At 44.7% G+C, this 16,040-nt stretch overlaps 1 protein-coding gene across 5 annotated transcripts in view; it reads right to left on the bottom strand.

Moving 5' to 3' along the window:
- NTF3 (neurotrophin 3) overlaps positions 1-16,040 on the bottom strand; it is a 70,927-nt gene that overhangs the window by 30,244 nt on the left and 24,643 nt on the right. The window lies entirely within an intron of this gene.

Here is a 16,040-nt window from a genome sequence, read left to right as displayed (position 1 = left end):
AAACTGGAAAAGTTGAAGTCCTTTATATAGAAGTCTTTGGGGGCCAACGGCTGAGACCGCAACTCTTCCAGTATTTTCACTGAAAAAAATTACAGATTTCAACAAGTAATTATTCTGAGAGAAAAGACAGTGTGGGGAATTAAGAGAGAATATGGTGCTCAAATTGTAGCAGCTGTTAATGGAACATGCTCACAACAGGGAACATCAGTAGTTGGAATACAGACCTAGGTTAACAAATAAGGGAAGAAATCGGAATATTTGTTCATGGAAATGTGTGATGTAGTGAACTAGGACCTTAGAGACCAGGGTTCAAGGCTCCCTGGGTGAGCTTGGGTCAGTCACTCACCATCTCTCAGCATAGTCCACACTACAGAGTTGTGGAGAAAATGTGGAACATTCATGTAATAAAAGGCAAATAAATAAATAACAGATAAGAAGAGAACCTCTATTCCTCATTGGGCCTTCAAATGGAGGGCAAATGTTACAGTGCATGTGGCCATTTTAAAAGTACAGTGGGTTACAAACACTTTGGGTTACAAACTCCGCTAACCCGGAAGTAGTACCTCAGATTGAGAACTTTGCCCCAGGATGAGAACGGAAATCGCGCACTGGCGGCACGGCAGCAGCGAGAGGCCCCATTAGCGAAAGCGCACCTCAGATTAAGAACAGTTTCAGGTTAAGAATGGACCTCCGGAGCGAATTAAGTTCGTAACCCGAGGTACCACCGTATCTCCCCACCCCCCAGGTATCTGATTGATACTCCAAGATTAGGACTTTTAAGCAAAATATTCTGGGCCTTACAGGAACCTAGTCACTGTATTAATTGGTAGCATGTTCAGCTTCTGCCCTAGGAATGCCCAGGAATGAACAGGTCTCCCAAGAAAGGGAGTGGAGAAGTAAAATACTGCACTTGTCCACACAGTCAACTGCCTAACCCCAGTGATTTGGCAGTCCAGCCCACATTAGGGACAATCACACATTTTATTATTTATTTAATGTACACGTCTCCTCCCTTGAAACATCCTGAAGTGCTTTACAATCCAACAATCCAATGTCTCACCTGCACACAGAGACGTCCTGCATCCCTTCTCCATCCCAGAGTGCCTTCACACTCCAGATGACGTACAGTCATACCTTGGTTCTCGAACGGCTTAGTTGTCAAACAAATCGGTTCCTGAACGCCGAAAACCCAGAAGTAAGTGTTCCGGTTTTCAAACATTTTTCGGAAGCCAAACTTCCAACACGGCTTCTGCAGCCAATCAGAAGCCGCGCCTTGGTTTCCAAACAGTTTTGGAAGTCCAACGGCCTTCAAAACGAATTAAGTCTGAGAACCAAGGTTCCACTGTATCTATGTTGGGCTTTTCAGGCAGGAAATGTAATAGTTGACCTCGCTTTCAACTGTGTGAAAATGTAATGGATCAACTAAACTTTAAAATTTGCCCAAGATTTCTAGGAGACATTTTGTAAAGGGGAAGTAAGTGTCAGCAATTGTGTGTAATATTTGAAAATTATATAGTGCACTAAAAGGGAAGCTTTTATGTTTTCTCCTTTTGTTTCTTTTCTTTTTGTACAGTTGCACGCTAGAATGAACATACAAAGGTGCATGAGGCACTAGCTGATGTGGTCGAAGTAGAACTCAATGCCGTTTAGCTGCTATGAAGTGGAAGCTGACTGTTAAGTCATTTGTGGTGGAAGTACAATTGTAGTAAGACATTTATTCAGGCCAGAAATCAAAGGAAAAATACTTGGATTACCCAAGCACCCCTTTCAGCCCTTATTTGACTGGTTTCCTAAACTGGATGAACACAAAACGGAACAAACATCCCACTTTCATCTAGACATACAGTCTTCCCATATAGCGTGTTCACATCAAAGAGAGCACGTGTTGCGGTTGGGGCCGAACAAAACCCCCATGTTAGTGACCAGGCCATAGATGGCTAGAGGCCTGGGAGCAGATTGGAGGATGTTGTTACTGGGGCAATTTGGATGTTGCCAATTTAGGGGTGGGATCAATGGCTTTATAAGCAGGGTCCACAGCTTTCTCTTTCTCTTTCGCTGTGGACACCGGATCTCCCGCCCGCCCTCCCTTGCTTGGGCTTGCGCCTTGACCTTGCTCTGCCTGTCATGGGGTCGTTCGCCTTGGTGCGGGGGCCCAGTAGGAATTTACCATTTGGCTGATTAGTGCGTGCCTTTTGGGTTTTGCCTACTGCTTAGCAAATCGTCACAACTTGTAAGGTTAGTGGTTAGGCATTGGTTTAAAATTGGTTGGTGGAGGGGTATGGATTGGCTGTGCCTGCCCCTCCAATGCTGCTGCTGACGGGTATTCCGTTAAAGGAATTCTGAAGCTTACCATCCCCTTCGTCCAAACCCTGACGGCAGGGTGCGGGCCGCGTAAGCTTCAAGGATCAAGCGCGGAGTAGCTGAGGGCCTGTGACGCAGCTCCAGCTGACTCTGTCCCTTGTTCTTCCGGGACTGACTAGGGAGTCAGTGCTGTCCCCCAAGGCGGGGGGTGACAGATAGTCATAACCAATGCCTAAGCAACCACTCTCAATTTGTATTCAAATAAAGTTGTGGCCAAAATTATGCCAAAAACCTTAAACAAAAATTATGTGTGATGTGTGAGTTATTGGGGAAGGGGGGTTTTGGTGGACCTCAACACGCAAGTACTATTATGATTTCTACATATGCCAACGTTTACGAAAACTCATATAGCGTAAGCACACTCCCTTCCCTTTTTTTGACCAAAATATGTATAAAAGACAGTTTCTCCAATATCAATAATAGGATCCAAATGATCACAAAGCGAAAGAGACAAAGGGGAAATGTTTAAAAGCACAAAAACTGTATTTTTATACAGTTATAAAACTATAAACTGATGTCTGTTTACAGACCCATTTCCAAGATGGAGATTGCAAATTTTTAAAAGTCCCTGCTAGGAGCTACAGACAGAAGCTTACAAACCTAGGGTCCTGTGTAGCTACATTCTGATGGGAAGGGAGCAGTGTGTTTTTTGAGGGGGTACTCAAAGGTACACAGTACCAGATCCTTTTTTTCTTTAAAAAAAAGCACTGGTGAGGAAGACAGGTCGTTTATCTGAGTGCCGCAGATGTCAAAAGTGAGTTTGGTGGGAACACAAAAGAGCCTTTTCAAGTCGTCACACCCAGATTTTGGAATTCTTTACCTTCGCTGCTTGGCCTCACACCTTTTGATGGCATTCGAGTATCTGACTGATTTTAATTCTATGTTTTCTGCTGCTTAAAGATATGATGAGGGGCTGTCTTTATTTTGGTTGGTTTCCTTGACTGTGATGTTTACGGTATATTTTAACTGATGTTTTTATAGCCACCTTGAGCAATGTTTTGTTGGAAAGGCAAGATATAAATATTCCAGACAAACAAATAATTGCAATTCCTCTTAATTTAAATAAGGGTGGTTTTCTCCTAGTTTCTATGTATACTACCTCACCGTCCTCATGCTTAGAAGGAAGAATATGATTGATTTTGACATAAAATGTAAGTAACAAAAACTAATTTATAAACATTCCCAAAAGACAGTCCAACATAAAACTATTATTGGACCCCAATAAGTTATTTCAGTCCCAAAAGGGCACATACAGAAGAGCCTTGTGTGCTGAGCATTTCTGTCACTATATATCAGAGTGCCTACTAGAAACAAATCTGTGGCTGCAGGTGGCTGCAGAAGAGATAAAACCCATCAATCCAGAAATTTTCATTGGGTTATCAAGGAGCCCTAGAGGGAAAAAAGAAATCAGGAGCCAAGAACAACCTAGATAAAATACTGGGCTCATAGCAAATATTGGAAGGGATCCGATAGAGTGGACCCTCTGGATATGAATTTAATTCGTTCCAGGGGTCCGCGTGCACTCCAAAAAATCTGCACCCAGAGGCCTGCTTCTGCACATGCGCAAGCGGCAAAACCCAGAAGTAGACTTCCAGGTTTGCTGCTTTCACAACCCAAAGTTTACGTTACTCGAGGGTAATGTAACCCAAAGGTCTACTGTATACCGTGTTTTTCTGTGTATAACATGCCCCCTATTTTTTGGAACGCAACAAAGATTTTTGGGGTAGAAACTGCCCCAAGTTGTTGAGGTTTTTTTTTGGGGGGGGGGGAGAGATTGCCCAGAGTTGTTGAGCTTTTACTGAGGGGATCACCCCTGCCAATCACCAGCATGCCGATGGAAGTTGCATGCTTTGCCGCTGACTATCTCTTGCTGGCTGCTGCTACCAACCACCTGTCCCCCCTCTGCTATCCATGTATAAGCCGAGCCAGAATTTTTGCCTATTATTCTAAGGGAAAAAATATTGTCTTGTGCATGGGAACATACGGTACCCCAATAGCCTAACAGGGTTCTCTCTTTTCAGAAGAACACAGCAATTAAGAAGTAATAAATGTGAATTGTAAGAGCACTAAGTCCCCTCTTGGAGCAGAACGTGGCTCTAATATACCATGCCCATTGCAGTTTGTCTCTGAAGCCATCTGTCTATGCAGGAGAAGGCGTACATGGACCGATATCCATGTTCTTTCTCATCCCCTACCTGAGATGCAGACATGTCAGCCTCCACCTGCCGTCTGAACCGATGTAGCTCCAACACACAGGCTTACATCCTCAGAACTAGGCTTTAATAATATTAAGGACTGTTCTGTGTGCCTTAGTAATTTCAGTGGAATTAAGCGCGCACACAGCCAACTGTGCTGGTATTCTTTTGGGAAATAATCATAGCATAACTATGTTTGATAGTGTAGCACAAGATAAAACAATTGGAAGTTGCATTCCATTTTTTAATAGGAATATTAACAGTGCTGATATACAGAAGTTCCAGTTTTAGGCAGTTTATAAAGTCAAAAACTACACAGGCATATTAACAACAGCTGCTACTGCATGTGGGATCAAGTGTTTTCACCGCGCCTGGGGTAAGCGACACTGGTGGGAAGCGCTTAAAATAAGCAGGGCTTACTTGCCACTAATATGAGGGCATCACCAATAAGATTAATTCTGTAACACTCAAGGGCTTATTGCTATAGATAGAAATAAAATCTGCCTTTTATTGAGCTCTCAAAAGTAACCAATAGTATGGGCACACTGTATCGAAATGAAAAAAGCAATAAAAGAAACAGAAAAGAGCAACAACCTTGCAGCAGGAAAAGTTGGATTATATGAATTAATGCACATTTATATGCATGCATTTTTTTTTAGAAAAACACCTTACTTTATGCATATTTTGTTCTGGTTTTGCTGCTCATGGAAAGAGGTGGGACACTGAAATCTGGAAACGGAAATCTTACTTAGCAAGTCCTCTAGCTTCTGAGATTTTAACAAACATAATTTTTTTAAAAACTACAGATGCAAGAAAGTTTCTGGCTTATTTTTTCATGACAATGCTGAGTTTTCAGAAGCCAAATTATCTCCCCCCCCCCGATAATTCAGCGGAATTACAGCCCCCATACTAACGCAGTGCAGATCCCCATCCCCAGCTTTCAAAATAAACCTTTGCTCTCCACACTTTCAAGGGGACCACAGAAAATTTGGTGAAACTGCAGGAGGGAGAAGGAGGTTGTACTTTTATTCTTAAATACAGATGGAAGAACTGTATGTTTCCCTTTTTGAAAACTCACTGCACTACCTCTCTGTGGTTCAGGGCTTTTCTCACAAAAGATTACCTGCTGGCGGCATTTTCTACACTTTCTGTAATGACTATATGGCCAGGCAACATCATGTAGTCACACGGTCATTACAAAAGTACAGCCGGGAGGTGATGCTTTGTGCCACAGGGAACGTGCCTGGGGAGTTTCTCAGCATTGTAAAAAGGAAGAAAAAGAGCACTCTGCCACCTCATAAAGTTTAAGAATGCAAGCATTGCCCCCCCCCACCCCACAAAAAAACCTCCAAAGTTCTCCCCTCACCCCACTGGCCTCTTTCCAGGGCACTTCTATTTGCCCCCACCCCACTGAACTACTGGAAAAGATTGGAAAGAAAGCTTTGGCAGAGCCTTGGGCTAAATGCTCAAGACCATGTTCAGAACAAAATGGAAGAAGAGTTCCTTCTTCAGATTTCTCTAATTTCACCCACTACAGCAGAATTCTAACTACACTGCCTACAAGTTTGAGCTATAGATAAATGCCATATGAGGGGCAGAAAAAAATTGATCCATTGGCTGCCTGCAGGAAGAATGGTGTGGCAGGATTTGTCCTGCCTTCTTGGCCTGACAGCAGCCACGAAATTAAAAGACACCTGCTTCTTGGGAGAAAAGCAATGACAAACCTAGACAACATCTTAAAAAGTAGAGACATCACCTTGCCAACAAAGGTCCGTATAGTTAAAGCCATGGTTTTCCCACTAGTGATGTATGGAAGTGAAAGCTGGACCATAAAGAAGGCTGTTCGCTGAAGAATTGATGCTTTTGAATTATGGTGCTGGAGGAGACTCTTGAGAGTCCCATGGACTGCAAGAAAATCAAACCTCTCCATTCTGAAGTAAATCAGCCCTGAGTGCTCACTGGAAGGACAGATCCTGAAGCTGAGGCTCCAATACTTTGGCCACCTCATGAGAAGAGAAGACTCCCTGGAAAAGTCCCTGAGGTTGGGAAAGATGGAGGGCACAAGGAGAAGGGGACGATAGAGGACGAGATGGTTGGACAGTGTTCTCGAAGCTACCAGCATGAGTTTGACCAAACTGCAGGAGGCAGTGGAAGACAGGAGTGCCTGGCGTGCTCTGGTCCAGGGGGTCACGAAGAGTCAGACATGACTAAACGACTAAACAACAACAACTTGGCCTGAACATTGTCACTTGGTCTGCTCACGGATCCGATCAGGGACGATGGCGGCTTTCCAGAGGAGGGACCACTCTCCAAGCCATAACTAGACATAACTACAGGCTAGTCCCCAGTTACACGGGGGTTACATTTCAAGGCACCACGTGCGCCAGCAGGAGACGCATAAGCCTGCCCCATTCTGTTCTGCCCTGCCCTCTTCCGGTGTTGAACAGAATGCACACGTCAGCGGTCGCACACAAACGGAGTGTTGCCTGTATTCAGATGCATTGAGAGCCAGTGTGGTGTAGTGGTTAAAAGCGGTAGTCTTGTAATCTGGGGAACCGGGTTCGCGTCTCCGCTCCTCCACATGCAGCTGCTGGGTGACCTTGCGCCAGTCACACTTCTCTGAAGTCTCTCAGCCCCACTCACCTCACAGAGTGTTTGTTGTGGGGCAGGAAGGGAAAGGAGAATGTTAGCCGCTTTGAGACTCCTTAAAGGGAGTGAAAGGCGGGATATCAAACCCAAACTCTTCTTCATTGCAAGAATGGTAACTTTTAAGAACTGTTGCCTGAGATTCCCTCCCCAACTCCTTTCTTCCCATCTCTTTTATATGTCATTTTTTTAGGCCAGTAAGTCTGGCAACAGGGACTGCTGTACTACTGGTTTCTGCAAGCAACTCTAAAGAACAGAGTAGAAATCCTTTAAATTAATAAAAACACAGAGCAGTCCAGAGTTTGCCAATCTTAATTCTCCTGATGCAGATGGTGGGGATAGCTTAGCAGATTGCACACTTGGACAGAGTACATTTCTCCTAGGGGATCTGAGGGTACAGCGTTAGAAACTGATAGGAAAGCTAGGAGCTAAATGGCACCTTAAAACCTAAGTTAGGGGCACAACAACTGAATGTCTAGGCATGCTTCTTTATGACAAGAATACAAAGCTGAAAATGAATGAACTGCAATATTATGTTCATTTTTCACATGGTCTTGTCCTTCCTCTGTCCACCCCACTAATATTCTTAAGGGGGTCTCTTCTCCAGTCTTCAGAGAGTAGCTGGAAGTGGGGAGACAGAAAAAGATCATCCTTGCCTTCCACTCTGCAGTTTTAATATGAAATCTTAGGCACAGTACTGCGCCCAGAGCGCAGAAACTGTTCGCCTTAATTTAATTCCCTGTTGCAAAATGCGCTGAGAACAAGGGGAGTTTTGAACACTGTGAGGGTATGGTCTGAAGTCTAGATGGATGACTGCCTAGGAACCATGTACACGTTACCTTGGATTCAGCCATGACAGAAAAAATTGAAATATAAATGCAAGAAAAGGGGGCAGGGACTATGGGGATAAATGTCCACTTACTGTTGCTGTCTGTGAAGAGCAACTCAAGGATGCTAGTGTCATAGCCATGCAAAAGCATCAGGGAGCTGCAACAGTTGAATTTTTTTGCTCAATGAAACAGTGTGGAAAAGGACAAACCAGTTTCCTGCGTTGCTCTCTTTCCTCTAAGACATGGGTAGGCAAACTAAGGCCCGGGGGCCGGATGCGACCCAATCGCCTTCAAAATCTGGCCCGTGGACCATCCGGGAATCAGTGTGTTTTTACATGAGTAGAATGTGTCCTTTTATTTAAAATGCATCTCTGGGCTATTTGTGGGGCCTGCCTGGTGTTTTTACATGAGTAGAATGTGTCCTTTTATTTAAAATGCATCTCTGGGTTATTTGTGGGGCATAGGAATTCGTTCATTTTTTTAAAAAAAATAGTCCGGCCCCCCACAAGGTCTGAGGGACAGTGGACCGGCCCCCTGCTGACCCCTGTTCTAAGAGCATTTCTCCTCTGTCCTTCCTCCAGTCACCCTACTCGGCTGCTTATCCATAGATGCTCAAAAGTATGCACTCCAGCAGAAACCCATCTCCTTTCCAGTTCTCGGAAATCCTTGGTAACTTACCCTAGCTCCTGGCTGCAGAAGGGGCGTCGCCCCCTCCCCCTCCCCGTCTCCCAAATCCATTTCTTACAGAAACTCCCGACCGATTATTTTGCACCATAGTACTGAGAAGCATGACTGCATGTGCATGTGTGACAAAGGAAAAGAAAGCACTTTATGGATGCCAGATGTTTTGCATCACAAGAAAGGACCCCTATTCCAGACCACAGCGCAGTCCATAGAACATAATTGGATACACATTCCCATGGCATCCGCTCTGCCCCCAGCATTCCAAGACCTGTTCCCCATTCACAGTATTTTATCAGACACAATGAAGTGACCGTTCCTCAGCTCCGGATAACAACAGTTCGGAGGGAATCCCCGTCTTCACAGACTTCTGTAAGGCAGCCCCTACAATTTGCATGTACAGTCCCACATATGCAGAGTATTCTGGATGTGAAAAGGAGGGAAAAAATGATTGTCGCCCCCCCCAAAAAAAATTACACTCCAATGCAGCATTCACTATCCAAGGACAAACTATTAATGTGAATAAAAAATTATTTGCACAGAACCCTGGGATATATAGATAAAAACACCCCTTTCTATGGTGGTGCCCTGGATTCTAAATACCGTAACCTCCCCTAAAATATTTATCTGGCACCAACCTTGACTCCTTTTCAACACCAGGTAAGACCTGGTCATGTTCCTTAGGGATTTGTGAATTGTTAAGTCTGCAATGCAATAAAATGGCAGTCAGCTCCTCCTTGCTTTAATATTGTTGTTGTTTGTTTTCTGTTGTTTATTTATTGTTGAGAAGGAAATTACTGTTTTAAATAAATTCTTGAGCTCAATTTGACATCTGACAAATTATAAATATTTTTAAATAATCAAAATACTGATCATTCAGTGGTAGAATTTAGCATTTAGTCCGGGTGGAGAATACCTTAGAGACAACTTCCCTTCATCAGACCAGAGCCAGCGCTATAGTTAGGCAAAGCAAGGCCACTCACCCCAGGCAGAGGATATTGTGATAGAATTAAAGAGAAGCAAAATGCAAACTATTTGGTTTATTCTTATATTTTTACTAAGGAGGGCATAATGCATGTTATGCTGCAGGCAGTAAAATGTTTTCAGTCCCCACTGTATCAAACAATGTTCAGCGCAGAGACTGCTGCCCTCCCAAGAAGCAGAGATTTTCCAACTGGTAGCATCCACTCTGTGGGACTCAGTGGCGTAGCGTGGGGGGTGCAGGGGGGGGCCGGCCGCACCGGGCGCAACATCTGGGGGTTAGGGTTAGGGGGCACAAATCCACGGGTTAGGGGGCGCAAATCCACAGGTTAGGGGCGCAAATCCACGGGTTAGGGGCACAAATTACTTGCCTTGCCCCGGGTGCTGACAACCCACGCTACGCCACTGGTGGGACTCACTGCCTAGAGAGGAAAGTTTCACTATGCCTGTTTGCATGGAATAATGATAATAATAATAATAATAATAATAATAATAATAATAATAATAATAATAATAATAATAATTTATTTGTACCCCACCCATCTGGCTGGGTTTCCCCAGCCACTCTGGGCGGCTTCCAACAAAGATGAAAAATATACTAAAATGTCACATATTAAAAACTTCCCTGAACAGGGCTGCCTTCAGATGTCTTCTGAATGTCAGGTAGTTGTTTATCGCTTTGACATCTGATGGGAGAGCCTTCCACAGGGCGGGCGCCACCACCGAGAAGGCTCTCTGCCTGGTTCCCTGTAACTTGGCCTCTCGCAGTGAGGGAACCGCCAGAAGGGCCTCGGAGCTGGACCTCAGTGTCCGGGCAGAACGATGGGGGTGGAGACGCTCCTTCAGATATACTGGACCGAGGCCGTAGAGGCCTTTTTTTAAATTCCAGAGGACTTCAGGGACACAAAGCTGACTGCTAGATCTTACGGCTCTGTTTTGAGCTCTTTAAATTCCCCTCACTATGACAGGCCAGGTTTCACTGTAGGGAGGACCTGTGTATCATAATAACAACAACAATAATAATAATGTATTATTTATACCCCGCCCATATGGCTGGGTTTCCCCAGCCACTCCGGTCAGCTCCCAACAGATTAATAACAATAAAGCATTAAAAACTTCCCTAAACAGGGCTGCCCTCAGATGTCTTCTAAAAGTCAGATATTTCCTTCACATCTGATGGGAGGGTGTTCCACAGGGCCACCACCGAGAAGGCCCTCTGCCTGGTTCCCTGTAACCTCACTTCTTGGAGGGAGGGAACCACCAGAAGGCCCTCGGAGCTGGACCTCAGTGTTTGGGCTGGACGATGGGGGTGAAGACTCTCCTTCAGGTATACAGGGCTGAGGCTGTTTAGGCCTTTAAAGGTCAGCACCAACACTTTGAATTGTGCTCGGAAATGTATTGGGAGCCAATGTAGGTCTTTCAGAACTGGTGTTATATGGCCTTGGTGGCCACTTTGTATATTTCGAGGATATCTTGAGAGTATGACAGCCCTCAAGCTGGGAGAAATTGTCGTCAGGGAAAACTTGGCCCTTACCTCAACAGTGTCCCCAAGTGAAGCATTTTACTTTGTGACATAGAAGTGAATAGTAACTTCAGTTGAGATTTCATTGCTGGGGGTTAGACTAGATGGCCAAGGGGTCCTTTCTAACTCTTCCATCACTGCACCTCTATTTGTTTTAAATGAAATTGTCCCTCATGCCCATTTGGCAATTAGCATTGTGTTGCATCCCTCCTAGTCACTGCATGATTCCATGTCATGGGGCAATGGTGACCATAAGCGCTGAGGAAGGGTGATGTGGTTCCACACCTTCTCTCCTTCCCTCGTATAAACACGGGTGACCATGGACACCTGTGCAGGTGGTTCCCTCCACAGGGCATTGTGAAGTTGGTGTCACTACAGCCTCTTCCAGGAACAGCCTCTGCCTTCCCCCTTATATTGCAGTGGCATGAGATACTGAGGTCTGGGGCTTGCTCTTGAACTCTGTTCTTCTGGGTCCTCCAAACACACAAACCGTCTCCCGGTGTCTCCATGGCACAGCTTGATATCTGAGAGTCCCGCCTGAGCCTTCTCCAAAGTTCTGCACGGCTATACACATGTCACACATTATTTAAGTCCTTGCAGTTGCTCGCCTTAGTGCTTACATGCAAGTATCAGAAATAAGGAAGACTGTTTTGAAATTAGGGCTTGACCATTTAAATGGCCGGCTGAGAAATGGGGGGCGGGAGTCACCTGCTTTCCAGAGCTGCATCTCGCCCTAAAGGCAAAAAGGAACAGCACCAAACAGGTCCATCCAGCTACCACCACCACTCCCATGTTCAAAGGTAACCGTGGCATATTGTTCACACTGCAATCACCTGCGCAAAAATAGCATCAAAGTAAACAGTCCTACACCAGCTTTTAAAAAGCGAAAACAACATAGCAGGTTGAATATTGCACACGAGTGTGGCTTACAAGTGAGGAAGACATTAAAGCTCTCCAGCTGCTGGGCTGTAACTACAGTGGTAAAGGTAAAGGTAAAGGTAAAGGTACCCCTGCCCGTACGGGCCAGTCTTGCCAGACTCTAGGGTTGTGCGCTCATCTCACTCTATAGGCCGGGAGCCAGCGCTGTCCGCAGACACTTCCGGGTCACGTGGCCAGCGTGACAAGCTACATCTGGCGAGCCAGCACAGCACACGGAACGCCGTTTACCTTCCCGCTGGTAAGCGGTCCCTATTTATCTACTTGCACCCGGGGGTGCTTTCGAACTGCTAGGTTGGCAGGTGCTGGGACCGAACGACGGGAGCGCACCCCGCCGCGGGGATTCGAACCGCCGACCATACAATCGGCAAGTCCTAGGTGCTGAGGTTTTACCCACAGCGCCACCCACGTCCCTAACTACAGTGCTACCTTGGGTTAAGTACTTAATTTGTTCTGGAGGTCCGTTCTTAACCTGAAACTGTTCTTAACCTGAAGCACCACTTTACCTAATGGGGTGTCTTCCTGCCGCTGTGCCACCGGAGCCCGATTTCTGTTCTTATCCTGAAGCAAAGTTCTTAACCCGAAGCACTATTTCTTGGTTAGCAGAGTGTGTAACCTGAAGCGTATGTAACCCGAGGTACCACTGTTCTGTACGATCAGCCTCAGTCAGGGGGGAAGGGGGCTGTTTTCCAGCAATGTCTGGGGCACCATGGGCTTCCCTACACTTGCATGAATGCAATCAACTAAGCTCAGCCTGGATAGTTCAGGCGGTTAGAACATGGTGCTAATAACACCAAGGTTGCAGGTTCAATCCCCAAATGGGACAGCTGTATATTCCTACATTGCGCTAGATGATTCTCAGGGTCCCTTCCAACTCTATGAAAGACTTGTTAATTTTATTATTAACAGAAGTATTTGCATACTACTAACCTACGTAAAATATCACATTCACAGCACAAAAAGAAAAAAAACACACAGCAGCAACAAAACAGAACAAAAATCATCTTTAAAAAGCTGCATAGTCCCATCAACATAAGAGGTCTTCAAGAGACATGTCAAAGTCAGTAGCCTGCCAAACTTCTGCCGGAAGAGTGCTCCACAACAGCCTGGCTTCCAGTTGAGGCCACTTGGGCTGCTGTGACACGGGAAACAGCTGGCAGCACTCTTCCAGATAATCATGATCAGTATGGTGCATAAGGGTTCGCCACAGCAGTGAGGCACTGGTCCACGGCTTGCAACCACTCCTGGTTCAGATGTTATGGAGAAACAGAGTGCTGCAAAACTCTGAAGGACCACTCCCAATGGGCTTTATGGCATCGGGTATGAAATGGTGCTTGTGGAACATCATGGCACAAATGTCAAGGGGAACAGAACACTCCACTAGTCCTCTCGTCTAGATTCAATCGTAAGAACAAAACCACTGGAATGTTGAGCCTTCACCCAGGCAATCCAGGAGAACACCTAGGACCCTCGTACTTACGGGACCGCCTCTCCTGGTATGTCCTGCAGGAGACCCTAAGGTCCAAGAATAATAATAGCTTAAAGGTCCCAGGCTCTAAGGAAGCCAGACTATCTTCCACCAGGGCCAGGGCTTTTTCAGTGACAGCTCTGGCCTGGTGGGATGCTCTGTCCCATGAGACTAGGGCCTTGCAGGACTTGATCTCCTTCCGCAGGGCCTGTAAGACAGAGCTATTCTGCCTGGCCTTCAGTTTGAATTAGCCTGATCCTCTATCCCCTTTTCCCTCCCCTTTCCTATGAAGAAATCCTTTCTGGGACCCCACATTTAAATTCTTCCCTGGTCTCCTTGCTGGCCCTAGTAGGACCAACTTGGCCAGTTAGCCCTGGTGATCATTTGGTGTCTACTGACTGGGTTTGTTTCCCCCCCCCAAAAAAAAATGACCCCTGGATTTTTGAATTTTATTGATACTGATGCTGCATTTTATGTTGTATTTTATGCTGTTTTATGCTGTTTTTAAATCGCATTTTAATCAATGTTTTATATTTGCTGTTAGCTGCCCTGAGCCCGGTTTTTAAACAGGGAAGGGCGGGGTATAAATAAAAAAATATTTTATTATTATTATTATTATTATTATTATTATTATTATTATTATTATTCCATGGCCAAAGGCCACTGAGAGAATAAGAAAGAGTTAATAGGTCACAATTCCTCATCCCTCTCTGAATGAAGGACACTCGCCAGAGCCACCAAGGCTGATTCAGTCCTGAAACCAATCCTGAACCCAGACTGAAGTGGATCCAGCTATTTAGTGTTATCCAGAAAGTTACCCTGTTCATAGAATTACAGAATCACAGAACTGTAGAGTTGAAAGGCACCTCCAGGACCATCTAGTCTAACCCTCTGCAATGCAATGTCTGCAGTACAATTACAGTTGCATCCTATCTTGAGTCTCTTGATAATGCTATATAGAGATGAAGTGTTGTGAGCCACTGTATGTGTACACACACACACACACACACACACACACACACACCACCTTTCTAGGCAAGAAATCTACTCAAAGCCCACTAGGTTATGATGGTGAAGTACTAAGTTTGAAAAAATTAATAAAATAAATATAAGTTATTTACTTATACACCACCTCTCAAAACATACTTTCCCAAACTGAAAGAGGACATTTTATAGAACAGTTATTCAAACAGACCCATTGCACACATGGGCAACAGAGCAACGAAGGGGACAGCCACTTCTAAAGGCTTACAAAGATACAGAGGTGTTAACATCTGCGCCAAGCATAGAAGCCTGAACTGTTACAAGCTTGTGGCATGAGGTCTGAGGCAGTAGAGGGGAACTGGGAGCTGGTGGAGGAATTCGAAAAGGGGAAATGACATGACCATACCCAAAGGCAAGAAAAAATGATCTCAGTTTACAACAGCGTTTGTCTGGAGGGAAGAGGAGGCAATGTGGGTGCATGGAAGCTATTAAAGTAATAAAATGCAGCTTTCAGACAAATGCAACCCCAGACACAATTTCTCTAATGCTGCAAGGCACCCACCCACCCACTCAGCACTCAAATGATGGGCAGCACTAAAGCATTCGCAGTAATGAAAAACAATAACGTCCCAAGACAGGGAGAGTGGTTGGGGGTATACCACAAGTATCAGAAGTTCCACTGGTATTTGTTTTAACAAGATGCAGAATTATTTCAATGTGACGAGGGTCAATGGAACATAGCTAAAATTTACAGACTGCATTCATCTGGGACACGTCGTAAACAATAGGGCAATAACCAGAAGAACAACAAGACAAACGGATCAGGGAAGGTTAAAAAAATATGGCTGAAAATCAAACATTCTAGGCTGGAAAAAATTTCAAACAAATACATATGAGAGAAAATAATATAAAACACAACCAGGCAAAATCTGTATGGCGGTATGGCAAAAAGAAAAAAAAAATTAGTAGGGAATAGTTGTCCTGGATATGATTCTGGGAAATGAATACTAGAAATGAGTTTCTAATGTGAAAATGGTTTGGAGGAAAAAAACCTCTGGCTCAAACTGTACGTTATGATAAATGCACAGGTGCCATCAGAACTGAAAGTTGCAAATCTATTTACTGTTCAAAGGTTCTTAATAGATCTGTTGGGACTCTGGACCATAATAAAGATTGTTGTTGTTGTTGTAATAGACTTGATCCCTCACAAAGTTCTCCAACATTGCATATTTACCTAACAACATTTTGTCCCTGCTTCTTAGGAATCTCTCAAAGTAGCCTATCATTATATCAATTAAGCAATATTCAAGTGACATAAAATCAAAAGCAACACAATTTAAACATTCTAGAAATATATACTGCTGAACCCGGTTTCTTCTGCAGCTGCTGTTCATTTCAACAAATCTTGCACAGAACAACTTCCAGTGTGCTCAATA

This window comes from Podarcis bocagei (assembly GCF_964188305.1).
Source record: "Podarcis bocagei genome assembly, chromosome: 4".
Lineage (NCBI taxonomy): Eukaryota > Metazoa > Chordata > Lepidosauria > Squamata > Lacertidae > Podarcis > Podarcis bocagei.
This window is presented reverse-complemented; position numbering and strand designations above follow the sequence as displayed.